Below are 13745 nucleotides of genomic sequence, written 5' to 3'. Positions count from 1 at the left end.
TAACAGAATTAGATAGTGCTTAAATTAAAAAATATCATTTTATAATCGTTCTCCTGTTCACTCTGTCGTATTTCGTTAGGGTCTTTTGAGTCAATTTCAATTAAAATTGAAAATAAAAAATATTCGATTACTTGAACAGCGTGTGCCGTTCGAATAATCGAGATTTTACTGTACATGCATATAAGTATAAACTATTTTTTTAAAAGATTTTCTATAGAATTCACGGTAGTCCTCATCTGTCGCTCGCACAACTTCGCCAGCAAGAGTACCATGTAGGAAACTATGGTCCCGTATCTGGTGAGAGTCAGACCAATGCTCGTCAGCCTATTTCAATAGCCTGGAAATGGCCCTTTAACTTGGAACATCTACCAGGACCGGGTAATAAGAACAAAATTAGTTATGTTTTCGAACTGTGAATAATAAAATATGTCAGTCATTCTCATCGAAATCAGCTAGTCTCAGGTACTTGATAATATACTTTGTTTCTTTTCGCAGAATTATCGGATCAGAAGATGTCCTTCCCGGGTATAATGGTCATTTCCGCCAGGTCGAGGGCTGAAACGGTACCTGAATGCGAGAATCAAACCTATTGCGCGGATGTTTCGTATTATCCCTCAGAATTGGTGGACAGATTTCTGAAGAACCACCCGCAATTTCGAAATTATGAAAACAGGGACAAGGTCGATATTTAATTTCACTTTTTTCCTTTCGTATCTCTTCCCCCTCGCTATTTCTATAGCTTTTATATCTTTTCTAGATGGATGAAGTAATTGGCCCCAGGACTAGCCTGGAAGATAATATTACGCTTTGTCCAAGTGTCGTAAGTAGTAGAACCCGTAGCGAGTCGATATTTGCGTGCGTGCGGAACGTCTAACCATTCGATCGTTCTTGAAATAATTTCAGGAGGAAATCGTTTACCCGAAAACAGGGAAGATCGACGACGGAACGTGGAAGTACATCCTTAACACCCCGAACTTTATACAAGGAGTGCGTGTAGAAACTTGCAAGTGGGTATTTCATAGTCGAATTTGAGAAAAAATAATCGGGCGTCTCTTGTACGAACGTATAATAGCGGCGTCTCTTGTTACGTTTGTAGGAGCAAGAGCGAGAGCTGCAGAGTAATCCATGATCACACGCATGGTTTTAACACCACCTGCGAGCAGAAATACATTTACCGTCAACTGTACGTGAGTACGCCCAATGGCGTTTTCACTCAAGAATCCATCCCATTTCCAGCGAGTTGTTGCTGCCACGTCGAATACACTGGCCTTCACAAGCAATCCAGGAGAATTGGCCCGCGATCCCATCACTTAAACTAACCATAGTAAATACGAATCAACATTAAAAACGAACTAATCGCTTTTTGTACGTCAAAAATCATATAATAAATGCATTGGATTACACGTGACACGGTTTAGTTATACATTGAACTTGAAACAGGGAAAGATATCGTACGGTGTATCCGATATTTTCAAACGTGACAAAGGAAAACCCGACAACGTGAAACGTAGAGAGGATAAAGGGATGCGTTACACTTGGGAGCTGACTGATAACAGGGGAAAACAACAGCGGGATGGGAAGAGGGACGTGAAAAGCAGAACGGGGAAGTTTCAGTGAAGTTAGAGAACGGATGGGGCAGCAAGTTGAAATAACATGCCGACACGCGGGATCGAAAAGATTTCTTGGACGAAACATACGCTTTCTTAAACCTATGTCATGCGGAGAACGGAAATTCATGGGGCGACGTTTAGATTTCAAATGTTGAACGAAAAGTCGCTCGAGACACAGAGCTTCGAGTGGAATTCTGCACGGTCCACTGGCGAACTTGGGCTTTCTCTTCTGTAATTTTCGAGAACCGCGAGGATTTAAGACGCAACAGTGGTACATTTATTTGCATATAATAGCGTCCCCGTACTACCATAATTCTCGTACAACATCGTGCTCATTCACGAGGAATAATTTTCCGGCGAGTAATCGTGTCGCGTAACATATTCACGGGCGCATGAAGATACGTAGCACGGTTACGACTGCGCCAAGATTTAGTTGACACAATACGACGCTGAACAGAGACTCATAGTTCCATTAATTCTGTGAAAACATGAATTTTAATGAATCGCGCCAGCTAGTTTGTTAACAATTACGAAGATAAACCGTCACGAATTGGCCGCGAATCGCGAGAGAATTTCCATGTACGAGTCTCGAAATATTCTAGCGTTTCGTTTAGTTTCATCGAAGATCGAGTCACTCACTAATCGCTATTTATTAGAGCCGATCGATGCGTTATTTGCATCCTGATCAAATTATCTGCAACGCACAGTTGTTCGAGGTTCCCGTAAAACCTTTCCGTGTAAACCTTTCGATTGCAGATGTACCGTTTGCTTTCTCGACCATCGAATGATAAACTGATCGCATTGCTCACGAAGCGCTGGTACGGTTCATCGAAAAGGACGCGACTTGCATTCGAAAACGCGACGTCAAATTATTGTACGTAATTAGTGCCGCGCCTCGATACTTTCCTTCGCATCGACAAAGCAGGAAATCCACAATAGACGGTCTAATTTCGTTTCGACGCCTGCAACGTAACGGTGATTTACAGGAACCGATTGTATCGTTTAACCGCTTCTCGGTATACAGAAACCTTGCGACGGTTCTACAGAAAGTGGTTAATTAAATCGGGAAGGCCTGTCGACTTTCAGTTGAAAACAATCGTGAATTATTAACGCGCTGGGTCTCTGTTCATTTACGTGTTCACTGACACGCAGATCCCTCGGGTGGCTGCTGGCCGCGTAAACTACGAGTCTGACGTCTGATTTAAATTGGTAAGCGCCGGAACGGACAGATTTCAGTGTCTGCTCGTGCTCGGGAATCTCCCGATTTCCCGGGGATAATGCATTCCAGTAAAAGAACCGGGTGTCCTTCCCCTTCGCCATGTTCAATCCCTCGAAAGGTCGAGCAGCTTCTTATGGTTTAGAATCCGAATTTATTTTCATTCCCACAGGAATGTTCGGAAGTGAACGCAACCGAGGATTTCACTTTTGGCTGACTAGCGACTCCGTGTGTTCTCGAGTATATATATATAATTGTCTAATAGCGTGGAGATTTGCAGAGATAAGGAACAGTTTCGATTGGAGGTGAAACTGTGCTTGCGCGTCCTCGTAAACGCTGTTCCTGCCATTAGTGACGCGGAACGGCGCCTGTTTTAGATCTGGCCTTATCGATTTGATATAGAAATCTATTTCTATTAGTTGCCTCTATAATCTTATATACGTTACGTCGTAAATATTGGGTGAGAATATTTTGGTTCGTCTTATCGGTGACTGCATGAATAATATTTATTATTATACACCTTTACAAGTGGTGACGTAATTCCTGGTTATAGAAGATTTATCGACGAGCTTCGCCAATAGTTATTAACCCCAAAATACAATTACAATTAGAGAGGATGCATTCTCTAACTGAATACGGACTCCGCGCTTCTCGTGTCTGACCACGCACCGACCGATTCTCCTAACTTCTTTCATTCCTTTCTTTCCTCTCTAACTTATCATTTACACGGTTGTTCTCGTTGATCGTATCTATTGGTTTTACCTGGGTTTCTAAGAAATAATTTATTAGTTCGAGATTCGAAGGGATTCGCACGTCTCAAATCCCTGCTTCAATATTATTCTCAGCTCTTTATATCCCAACGTCTAGACAGATATTACAAAAGTGGTGACTTCACAATATTACTTCTGACGTGGAATTCAATGCGATAGATGAAACACAGGGTTTCTTTTTAACCGTTTATCAACAGCGGGAGCCTTAGCTTTTTTGCCTTCGTTTTTTTTTATTTTCTTGAATGGTATTTTCCTGAAGGGGTAGAATTATTGCAGGGAACAAGATATCAGTCCATGGCGCTAAAATGTCACCTTTAAAGCGGACCTTCAAATAAAACAACACCCACGCCCTGACACGAGGCAAACGGCGCCGTTTCCATACGCGTTGCAACCGTTCAACATTATTCGAAACTTCTAATTGAGCGAACAAAGGCCCTCGCAGTTCGCTCGCGTGTACCTGGATGCCAACTTTATCTTCCGCATTTAAACTAAGGCGCTTCTTTTGCTATAATAAACAGCTTTGTCAATCAAAGTGTTGGCTGTTTGGACGAAGACGCTTTTGCCCGCGCGGGACAAAGCTTTCGTGTTCGTGTTTATAACATCCTACAGAATCCCCACTGTGAATGCTGATAAATCCGCTTCGGTGGACGCTTCAGCAGAGGACAGGTAATCTTTTCTTTTTCGTGTAAATCCTTCGAATGAAAAAAAATATTGATAAATTCTAAAAACGCGTCTATACTCTGTTACACGTACGAGTGAATATTTGTATAGAAAACAATGAATGATGTCCCGCTGAAGAATGTCTTGTTTCTTTCACTCGACGAGATTACAAACGGATTACCAATTCGATGGAAAAATTAAACATCGATCGAAGAAATGCGCGATGCCCAGTAACGATAGCAAAACATTTAACGAGAGAACAGCGTGGAAAACAGACTCACAACGGAGTCTCTCTTTCATGAAACGCTGAGAAACAACCCTGTCAAGATTACCACCCAGACGATAGTCGGATCCAAGAGCCGACTGTTTTCGTACGAGACACAATCCGTCAGGTTTACCCCAGCCAATCGCGGTTCCCCGCGCTCCCTTGTTAACCGAGAGAAATCGTGGAAACGGAATTTCATCTCTAGTTTATTCTACGCCGACCTCGGCCTTGATCCGTGTTCCCCAGCGAAACAGCCATCCCAAGAATAACCAACCGGAACTGGCTCCGTGACCAAGTTCTGGCGAAGGGCGCAGGACTCGCGCAATCAAACCAACGGGCGTGTCGATCGCGCGAGACGCGCACACACACGCCGTCTGTCCCTCGTCCAATTAACATAACAATGACTTGACGCGGGCATGGCGTTTCGTGTAAACCGTGAAGAGTGAATATAAGTGGAGTATCGTGTTTACAATTGGGGTGCGCAGTAGGGGTGCGCGCGTTTCTGCCCGCCGGATGGTCCTTTGGACAAAGTTCACAGTCTGCCGGCAGCCGTGCTTCATGGAACTTTATTCGGCGTCATCTTCGTCTTGTTAAACAACTTTCACGATGCATCTTCCGTGTTATCCTCCGTGTTATCCTCCGTCAGAATAAACTGTTCGCGAGTACGCGCGTATATGCTTAAACGATCGCCGTCTTATCCTTGACAGTCGTCGAGAAAGGGGGACGTAAGTTGGTAATGATGGGACGCGCTACGATCCAGGATCGATGGCAGGTAATTAAATGTTATTACGCAAGGTAGGAATAGGAAATTATCGCGGGTAATGGTTGAATAAATTCTAATTGGAAACTGTCGACTGTTCGCGGACGTAAACCGATTATGACGGGGCTGGGTAACGATTGTACGTCAGTGATCGTGCGATGGATAGTGTTGCTGGGTGAGACATGTCAGAAACGTTTAAGTAGTGCCTTGGAAACATCGGTGCTGGACGAGTACGTGTCGAGTATCGAGAGTAGCTCGGTTAATTAATCGTCCCGCGTCTTGGTTTGAGTGTGTCTTTTAGACGTTAGGGTTGTTAGCATGATTGAGAACGATGTACGTACAACGAGGAAGTGTCCAAGTGGCGTCGATCACGGCTTGAGGAACGGATTTTAAAGTAGCTCTCAAAAATTTGCGGTACAACGGTCAGATGAACACGCATGCTGGTGAGAATGGATACTTAGAGGAGGAACGTGGCACTCTGATGTGTGGTGAAAAATGATTAGAAAGTTCTTTCCGCGACTTTCCACGTGACGCTGTGAAACTTCAAGTTGAACGCGCGAAGGCGGCGGGAAACCAAGGAGAAAAGAGATCAAGAAGAATACCACTATGCTCGTAGAGGAGGATCGAGCAGGTTCATCGTCGTGACAAGGTACGCGAAAGCTCGACAACTTTCTCCTTATTGTTGAACTTCCCCGTTAAAAGACTTGGACCACTTTTTTTTATGAAATTATAGATCGTACGTTAAGTTGTAGACGTACGTCGTGTCGCGTTGAAGTATTCATCAATGATCGAAAATAATGAATTCGCGGAATCGTTTTACTAATACAGTTATATTCGTATCGCTGACAGATTTAACATCGATATTATTAATTTATTCGTAAAGCGCATCGACGGTCGAATCGCGTGTGCCAAGTTTTTAATAAATTCGATTAATTTATACATGTAAGATGTATCTCCGTTTAATGACTTTTCGTAATACATTTATACATTAATGCTCGTACAAATTGGACACTTGGGTCAGCGAAATATTTAAGATAAAATATCATTAATAATATATTGGAAGAAATTAAGATAAATGAGAGGAAATTGGAATAAAATGAAGGCAAATAGGAACAAAGCGTCGTAATTACGCTGTTACTGTCGCGCTCATTTAAATGCAGCGAAGAGCTGCACGCGTTTGCACTTTCAAAAGAATCCCGCGATCTCGTGAGTTTATCTACACTTTTTCCTATCATTTGCATACGAATATATTGCAATTTAATTGCATTATCTCGTTAAAAAAGGCAATTAGTACATGTGTATTGTATCCAAGGAAATATTCTATAACATTGCAAGGTATCAAAATTTTATAATTTAATAGAAGTCCAGTTTGTTAACATGGAAATGGAGAGAAGATAATGGTTCCAATTTTGGAATTTTAAACCGACACGGACAGTAATTATGGTACACCTTTTTATAAAAGTTATATTTTTCATTGGATAGACTAGATCCGTAAATAGAAATTTTAATTCATTAAAAACTATGTAATGTGTAACCAAAAGCATGCGGAAAAAGTTTGAGTAATACATTTACGCGAATAACGAGAAGGATCCGTTCGTTGGAAAAACTGCGTAATCCTATTTTAATAGAGTCGAAAGTTATTCAGCGAGAAAGGTTTTTACTAATCCATTTAACTACCCCCTCATCAAGCTCCTTTTATTCTCATCTCGAAAAAGGGGTTAACCCTTCTCACGTCGTAAACTTGAACTGTTTTATCCGAAAAGTCCTTTCACCATTATTTATTTACCACATGCGTTTTTGCTTTCGAGTCACGTCAACTCCACGGTCAGAAAGTTACGAGCGGGTAACAAAAATTTTAGACGCGATGGGAGGAGGGGCGAATCACGTCGATGTTTGCTACGGGATCGCCGACAAGAAATGGAAGCTTCTTTCTTCTCCGAACGGAAAGAATTTTATCGCCCCTTAACGCGCGCGATCACGGTGATCGTGTTCCGTATTTTCGCAGTATAAAAAGTGGAGCTGCTTTACTGGCGCGCATTTAAAAAATAATTCGCGAGAGCGTCGCTTCCGCTGAGAAGGTCAATTAGCGATATCGAGGTCGGGGTATAATGGTCTTAGCAAAGACGCTCGAGGCGTCCACCCTTTTAAAAGTCTCGCGAAAGTGTCGAGCGTTCGATTATTTTCCTTCGACCGAGATTCGAGTCGCGGTTCGACAGATCGCAGATGTACCGTATATTCGCTTCCGATACCCTCCCGTCCCATCGTGACGCCGATCACCGTTTATTCTTAGAGTACGCCCGTTCACGCGTCTAAACCTTACGTAATTAAAATAAATCATACTTCCCGGGGTGCTGCGCAGCTTCGTTTCGAAAATACTTTATATCGACGCGATGATTGCTTCTCGATGAATTGTACAGATCCGATTCAGCTACGTTCCGCCGCACAATAAGAAACGATATACTTGAAGATCAACCGGAGACGAGGGCGAGGAATGAAATCGCGTTTACACGGATCGTAAACGATTGTTCCCTCTAATTCACTTAAGTGCAATTCGCTTGTTCGACGAGCGATTACAACGAACCCCTTTTCACACCCGGTTTAGTTACCTACGCGCGCTTATATTTCACCCGAATCGAAACGTTCAACAGCAGCCCAGGTCCCTTCGAGCCGCCATTAAACGCGGCGTCACGTATGATCCAGTTAAATGCGTTTGAAACAAAGACCCAACTTGTTCGCGGGTTTAATAAAATCGAGCGTGTCCACGGTAATGCATGGAACGTCGCGTTCCCGTGTATTAGTAACGGACGGTCGGGGGTTTCCCGGCGGGAAAAATAATTAGAGAGCCACGGTGGGCGAGCGTTACAGAGGCAACGTTCACAATCGCATAAATCCTGCGACGCTTTCACGACGAAAGTAATTTCCACCGGGCTCCGCGTTCAAATAGTTTTTAACGGAGCCCCGTGTTCGCAGCTGTAAACGACATCCTCTCCTATGGTACCCGCGAGCTTGGAATAAAGTGGTATTATGCACGCGAGCGGATTCGCGTCCTCCGCCATCCAAGACTGTTCTTCTTCGTCCCTTGTCTACGATCGTTTTGCAAAATTGCTCGTTCCCTTCGCTGAAACGCTGGATTTTCCCCTAGTTCTTTGTGCGAGCGGGATGTTGAGCGCGCAGCTGACGTCGGGACAATAAATACCTATTAGCGCTGGTAAAATTTGGAATTAAGTACGGACAATGGTACGAAAAAGCGAGTGATAGTTTTTGTTCGTGGTGGCCTTTATTGTAGAATATACTGCTCGATCATTCTGAATAAGTTATTTTAACCACGCGCGCGACATTAAATGTGTCGGACGCGTGGGGGGTGTTTCGAATGTCCTCCAACGGAATGAGTTTAGGGTAATTCTGAGAATTTTGGAGACGGCAAAGGGATGTGAAATATGACTGGAATGTGTTGAGAATTAATAATAACCGGAGGAAGGAAATTTCTTTGAGTGATCGTAGATGGGGACGCTGCGTGGCTAGGCGGGGCAGGAAGAAGCTTGACATTTCTTAAAAATGGTAGAATAATGAAAAGAGCCAGCTACCTGGTGCTAAACACGGTAGGGGGATAGAATTTGTTCCAACGCTTGAGAAATATGGGGAAAAAATGTAAATTGATCTTAGACCAATGACGGAACGCTTTGTATTGTAAATGTAAAGCGGGGGTTTTTCAATTTTTTAAATTACAAAAGGCAGATTAATGCTCGGGGCACGGTATAAAATTTTACAGATTTTATGCATACAATTGGGAGGGTAATTAAGGATGGAAATTTTATGCGCGTGCACCCGATGGAAATATAGAATGCCATACCTTCGTCCAGGTTCCTAAGAGGTTTCATAAATACCTATCCAGTGTATTTGACGCCACGATTTATTAACTTGCCGCGTGAGTAACACTTGGCAAGACGAAAGATCAGAGCAACGTGTCTCGACCGATCTAACTCAAGACGTTATTTTCGTTCTAATTGCGTTAATATCCTCGGAGGAGACATCGCGTGTTTCGGTGTAAAATATCTGTCGTCCTTTCTACATACATCGTGTCAGAGCTATTGATTAGAATCGCGTACGTTCATTGCAAGCTCGCCTTGATGAATGGCGTACGAGCACGCGTGTGCTCGCGTCAATTGTTTGTTTGCCATGATACCTCCAAGTGCAAACTGTGTTTGATCAAGAAAATTAGTAAAATCTCTGAACAAAGTTCCTGACATTGAAATACGAATTAGCTATGGATCTCTTCGACGAGACCACTCGATTTCCCTCGCTATAGAATCCTGCAAGACTTGAAGTTTCAAGAGCAGCATCTCCCGCAAGGAAGAGAGCGGTTACATCCATTCGAGGAAGGTGGATCATGGACGTTGCACATTCATTTGGATAAGACACTCTCCCGCAAGATCTTCGACTTGCTCCTCGAAGATACACGGAGCCACGAGTGGCTCAGATTGCGCCAAGAATAATGTTACAGTCTGAGAACCATTAGCAAATATCGATCGTTCATCCTGTACGTCCTGCGGAGTAATTTAGGAGCACGCGATATCTCGAGTGTTATGGTTACGCGTTAATACCCGTCACGTAGCCGAGGTTTACGCAGCGGCACCGCGGATAAAGCGGCGTAAAAAATGCGGAAACCGTCTGTGACACGCACGGAATCGATCACGCGCTCGCGTTCGCCAGCGTCCCCCGAACTTCCGCTGAATTCGATTAATTCGTGCGGTAACCAAACTCGTGGCGAGTGCGACGTTCGGTTCGCGAACAGTGCGAACAGGAATCGTACAGGAGAAACGGGAAATGTTGTTTTAGAACTCGTCATTCTACGGTCAATAGCGATTTTGAGAAACTGGACGAGGTCGCTGTATTTCAGTCGCACTTCATCCAATTACAAAATTATTCTCGGTAAAAAATAGCTTGTCACCCTCGACAGTGATAACGATGCGTATTGACACTGAAAGAGAACATCGATCACTGAGATAAAGTTAAGGGAACGATAGCCGGCCAAGAGGGAGCGTGACAAGACTGACATTATAACGTATGATCGTTCGACTTTTGAATAGAGGACCGATTTAAAGAGATGTTTCTGAATTATATTAAATTTCTCGTATTATCATATTCGATTTATCAACTCGTCCAGGTGGCTCGAGCTTCTGTACACGTTACGCAATAATTTTGCAGGAAAAGAAAAAAGATAGAGACGTATCAGCAATTTCATATTTCCAGGGAGAAACGAGATATCCGTTAATTCGTAAACCCGTGCGCTAATACTCGACATCATCCGATAGACACTGGCGAACAGTTTCTCCTCTGCCCATCCGGGAAATCCTACAGAGGTGGAAAGCACATCTGCCTAGCGCTCGAGGGGCTCGTGTTTAAAGTTGTAACACTCAAAGACGCGGGAACAAAGTACATACATCCGCGCTCGGAGAACTTCTCGAGAACGTTGAATCTATACTGGCGGAAAGTATCGAAGACTTGACGGCTCGCATGAGTTTCAAACAGGATAAATAAACCTGGCGAGCGCGAATATATCTGAACGGCGAGAGGACCTGAAAACTTCGCGCGCACTCGAGTTAACGATAGAAAAATCCGTCTAGAGACTTTCCACGTGGTCGTTAGAATAACCGTGGCGAGTTCGAAGCGCGAGGAAGATCCATACCCTGGCGAGAAGATAAATCGCTTTCCTTTTTCACGATGGAACTCGGACGGGGAATTTGACGATCGCATATATTGGGACAATTTTTTGGCGCAGCCGCTGGGGATAAAGGGTTGCGAGGCGAGTTTGATAAATTTATAATGCATGGTAAATCGGCTCGACATTTTGCGAATGGAATCCTACGAGTGAAGATTTATGGGACAAGAGCTTGTAACTCGACGTTTTAAGTGACTCTTTTGCGTAGGGTGTCAGAGAAACGTCTATGGAATTATACTTCGCTCCATCAGGTATATATCGGAAAAAAAATTACTGTTAAACACTTGCCGTTCTCCGGATAGTAAAACGCGTACGATGTACTGCACAACGTTTTGCTAAATGCGCTGACGAATAAAAAATGCAATTAATCGTAACGGGGATTTATTAAATTCGACTAGAAGCTCAAATTACTTGGTGTCATATTTTGTCCAGCGTAGATCAACGAAAAAGAAGAAACAGGCTTTTTTTCATTTTTATGGTAGCAAGTGGAGAACAGCGAAAGGCCATTTTTGGCAGACTGCTCTAATGGCGCTTTATTGTGGCTGTCAACGTCGTGCTATCATCAGCCGCAAGATAAATTCCCCTATTTTTCATTCCAATCACTGGCTGCTCGAACGTATGCAAACTGATCCTAGTATATGCAAATTGGAAACGCTGCTCGACCAAGCCGCGGTCTATGTTTCTATAAATTCCTACGAGGAACCATTCATCCTTTTCGATGAATACACTCATAGTTTTACAATGTAAAACTATGCTTTTAATAATAAAAAATCGACGAATAAATTGTTTTCTCGTATCCTGTACTCGTCTTTCAGAAACGTTCCTGGTAATCCTGAATACGTTCGGTCGAGTTACTGGAGAACACGGTTAAACTCTGGCCATAAAGTGGGCGTCATCGTCGACGGGCACAGTGGAACTGTAATCCTAACGCGACGGTCAGCAAGTCCGAATTCGCGGCATCTATATTGGACTGGCGATAAATCCCAGCGGAATCCTTTCTCGTCCGAAGCGGATTAATAAAGTTCACGAGAAAATCACCATTCTTGGCGGTCGCTGCCTGAAACTTCGATCTCACTCGGTGTAATTTAAATTCTCCTTCCGACTGGGAACCCGTATTCGTCCGACGCCCTCGTACGCGCGCGTGAAAGAATAATGTCACGAGAAAATTATCGTTGCATAGTAAAATTGTCGAAGTTTGCCTCCACGACGAACCAATTTGTCGGATCCCTCGAGTGGCTGCACGGACTCGCGCGGTAAGCTTCGATTTCTTAGCGTGCGATCAAAAACGGTCGACGAAATATTGCGCGTCATAGGATTCGATGGTACGTTGACTCGAAAAGTGCAGAGGAACGTACGGACCGCGTGATGGATGATATTTCCTGAAAACGAGAAAGCGCAGCATCCGTGGGTAGAAAACGCGAAGGAAACATGAGAAAGTACTATCGATGGGAGTTCGCTAATAGTCGCGCCCAACGCTCTTCGCTACTTTTCGTCCGCAAAAGGATTCCGACTGGCTGTTGCGAGAGCAAGAAGTGCAATTCAGATCCGTCGAGAACGATTTCTGCCTTCGACGCTCCACGAATGTGTAAACGGGAGAATTGTTGCCTGTCTGCTTTGAATATTCACGGTGTTTAACTTAAGTTACTTCTGCTCTTTGCTGTACGATGCGCGATACTTCGAACTTCGTTACGATATTATTTCTTCAAACAGTAGTCACTTTAAACGCGTATTGATCAATCAGACAATGCATCTATTCTCGACTTCACATCCGAGTCCAGTTTGAAACTTTCGACTTCTCTAGGAAATTCCTAATTTCATCAAGGCTTAATTAGAGGTGGGAAACTGTTAGAGGCGGTTAGCCATTGCGGCTCTGGCGTTTTATCGGGTAGCAATTTGGATCGAGAGTAGAGTTCAATCTATGCTCGAATAACGAAGCTGTTATTTGGCCTTACAATGTTGTAATTCGCTCTTAAATTAAAGCGGAGGCCAGATCTGTTTGTACGAAATATCGTGCAATTGCAGAGCAGGTACGAAGTATGGATATGGTAATTTTAACAAGTAATAACTGGACATTGACAAATGTAGAAGGAACGGACTATCGCCGACAGATGAGCATACTATACTTAGTTCTTGGAACGAATTATGTGTTGCATATCGGTATGTTAATTTGTAAAAACGAAACGAAATGAAGAGCGTGTAATAAGTACTTCTTGTGAGCGAATTTCGACAGTACTGTTCAGGTCTCGGAACAAGCTGAGTTATTTTCCAACTCGCTGACTGTGCAAGCACTTGTTAAATTAGTTTCCAAGGGCGGTAATCGAACGATTCCATTTTATCGAGGCAAAAGTGTGACTACGTTCAGCGAACCCTCTGCTCTGTAGCGAAGAAGAAAACCCATAATTACGTTATACGATTACGAGAGGGGAATCCGAGAGGAAAATCTAGAATTTCAACGACGCATTACTTTCAGTGTACTTGGTTGTCGTCGAAAGTGAGATTTGAGCTCTGACACTGATGGATGAGGAGTGGCAGATTTGTCCCTCTGCGATGCGATATCGTTCGCTACACGGCGGACAAACTTTTCATCCCTTCGGGTGTTAATGCCATTTTTGCCGGAAATAGAATAGCTGTCAACTGGCAGCCGAAACGAGTGAAAAGTTATGCACAATACAGCTCCAACGCGTACGCGTATCTCGCTTAATAAGCTTGAGGGTCCGGCATAAAAGCATTTGATTAACTTATATC

At 43.5% G+C, this 13745-nt stretch overlaps 2 protein-coding genes across 2 annotated transcripts in view; both read left to right on the top strand.

Moving 5' to 3' along the window:
- Kkv (hyaluronan synthase-like protein kkv) overlaps window positions 1-13745 on the top strand; it is an 81844-nt gene that overhangs the window by 45999 nt on the left and 22100 nt on the right. The window lies entirely within an intron of this gene.
- LOC143430343 (RYamide receptor) overlaps window positions 5883-13745 on the top strand; it is a 75454-nt gene continuing 67591 nt past the window's right edge. The window contains exon 1 of the mRNA XM_076906564.1: window positions 5883-5930. The gene's annotated coding sequence lies outside the window, so the exon portion shown is untranslated. The remainder of the gene's footprint in view (window positions 5931-13745) is intronic.

Source organism: Xylocopa sonorina, chromosome 13 (genome assembly GCF_050948175.1).
Source record: "Xylocopa sonorina isolate GNS202 chromosome 13, iyXylSono1_principal, whole genome shotgun sequence".
Lineage (NCBI taxonomy): Eukaryota > Metazoa > Arthropoda > Insecta > Hymenoptera > Apidae > Xylocopa > Xylocopa sonorina.
Note: the sequence above shows the minus strand (reverse complement) of the source record. Positions and strands in the feature narration are given on the sequence as shown.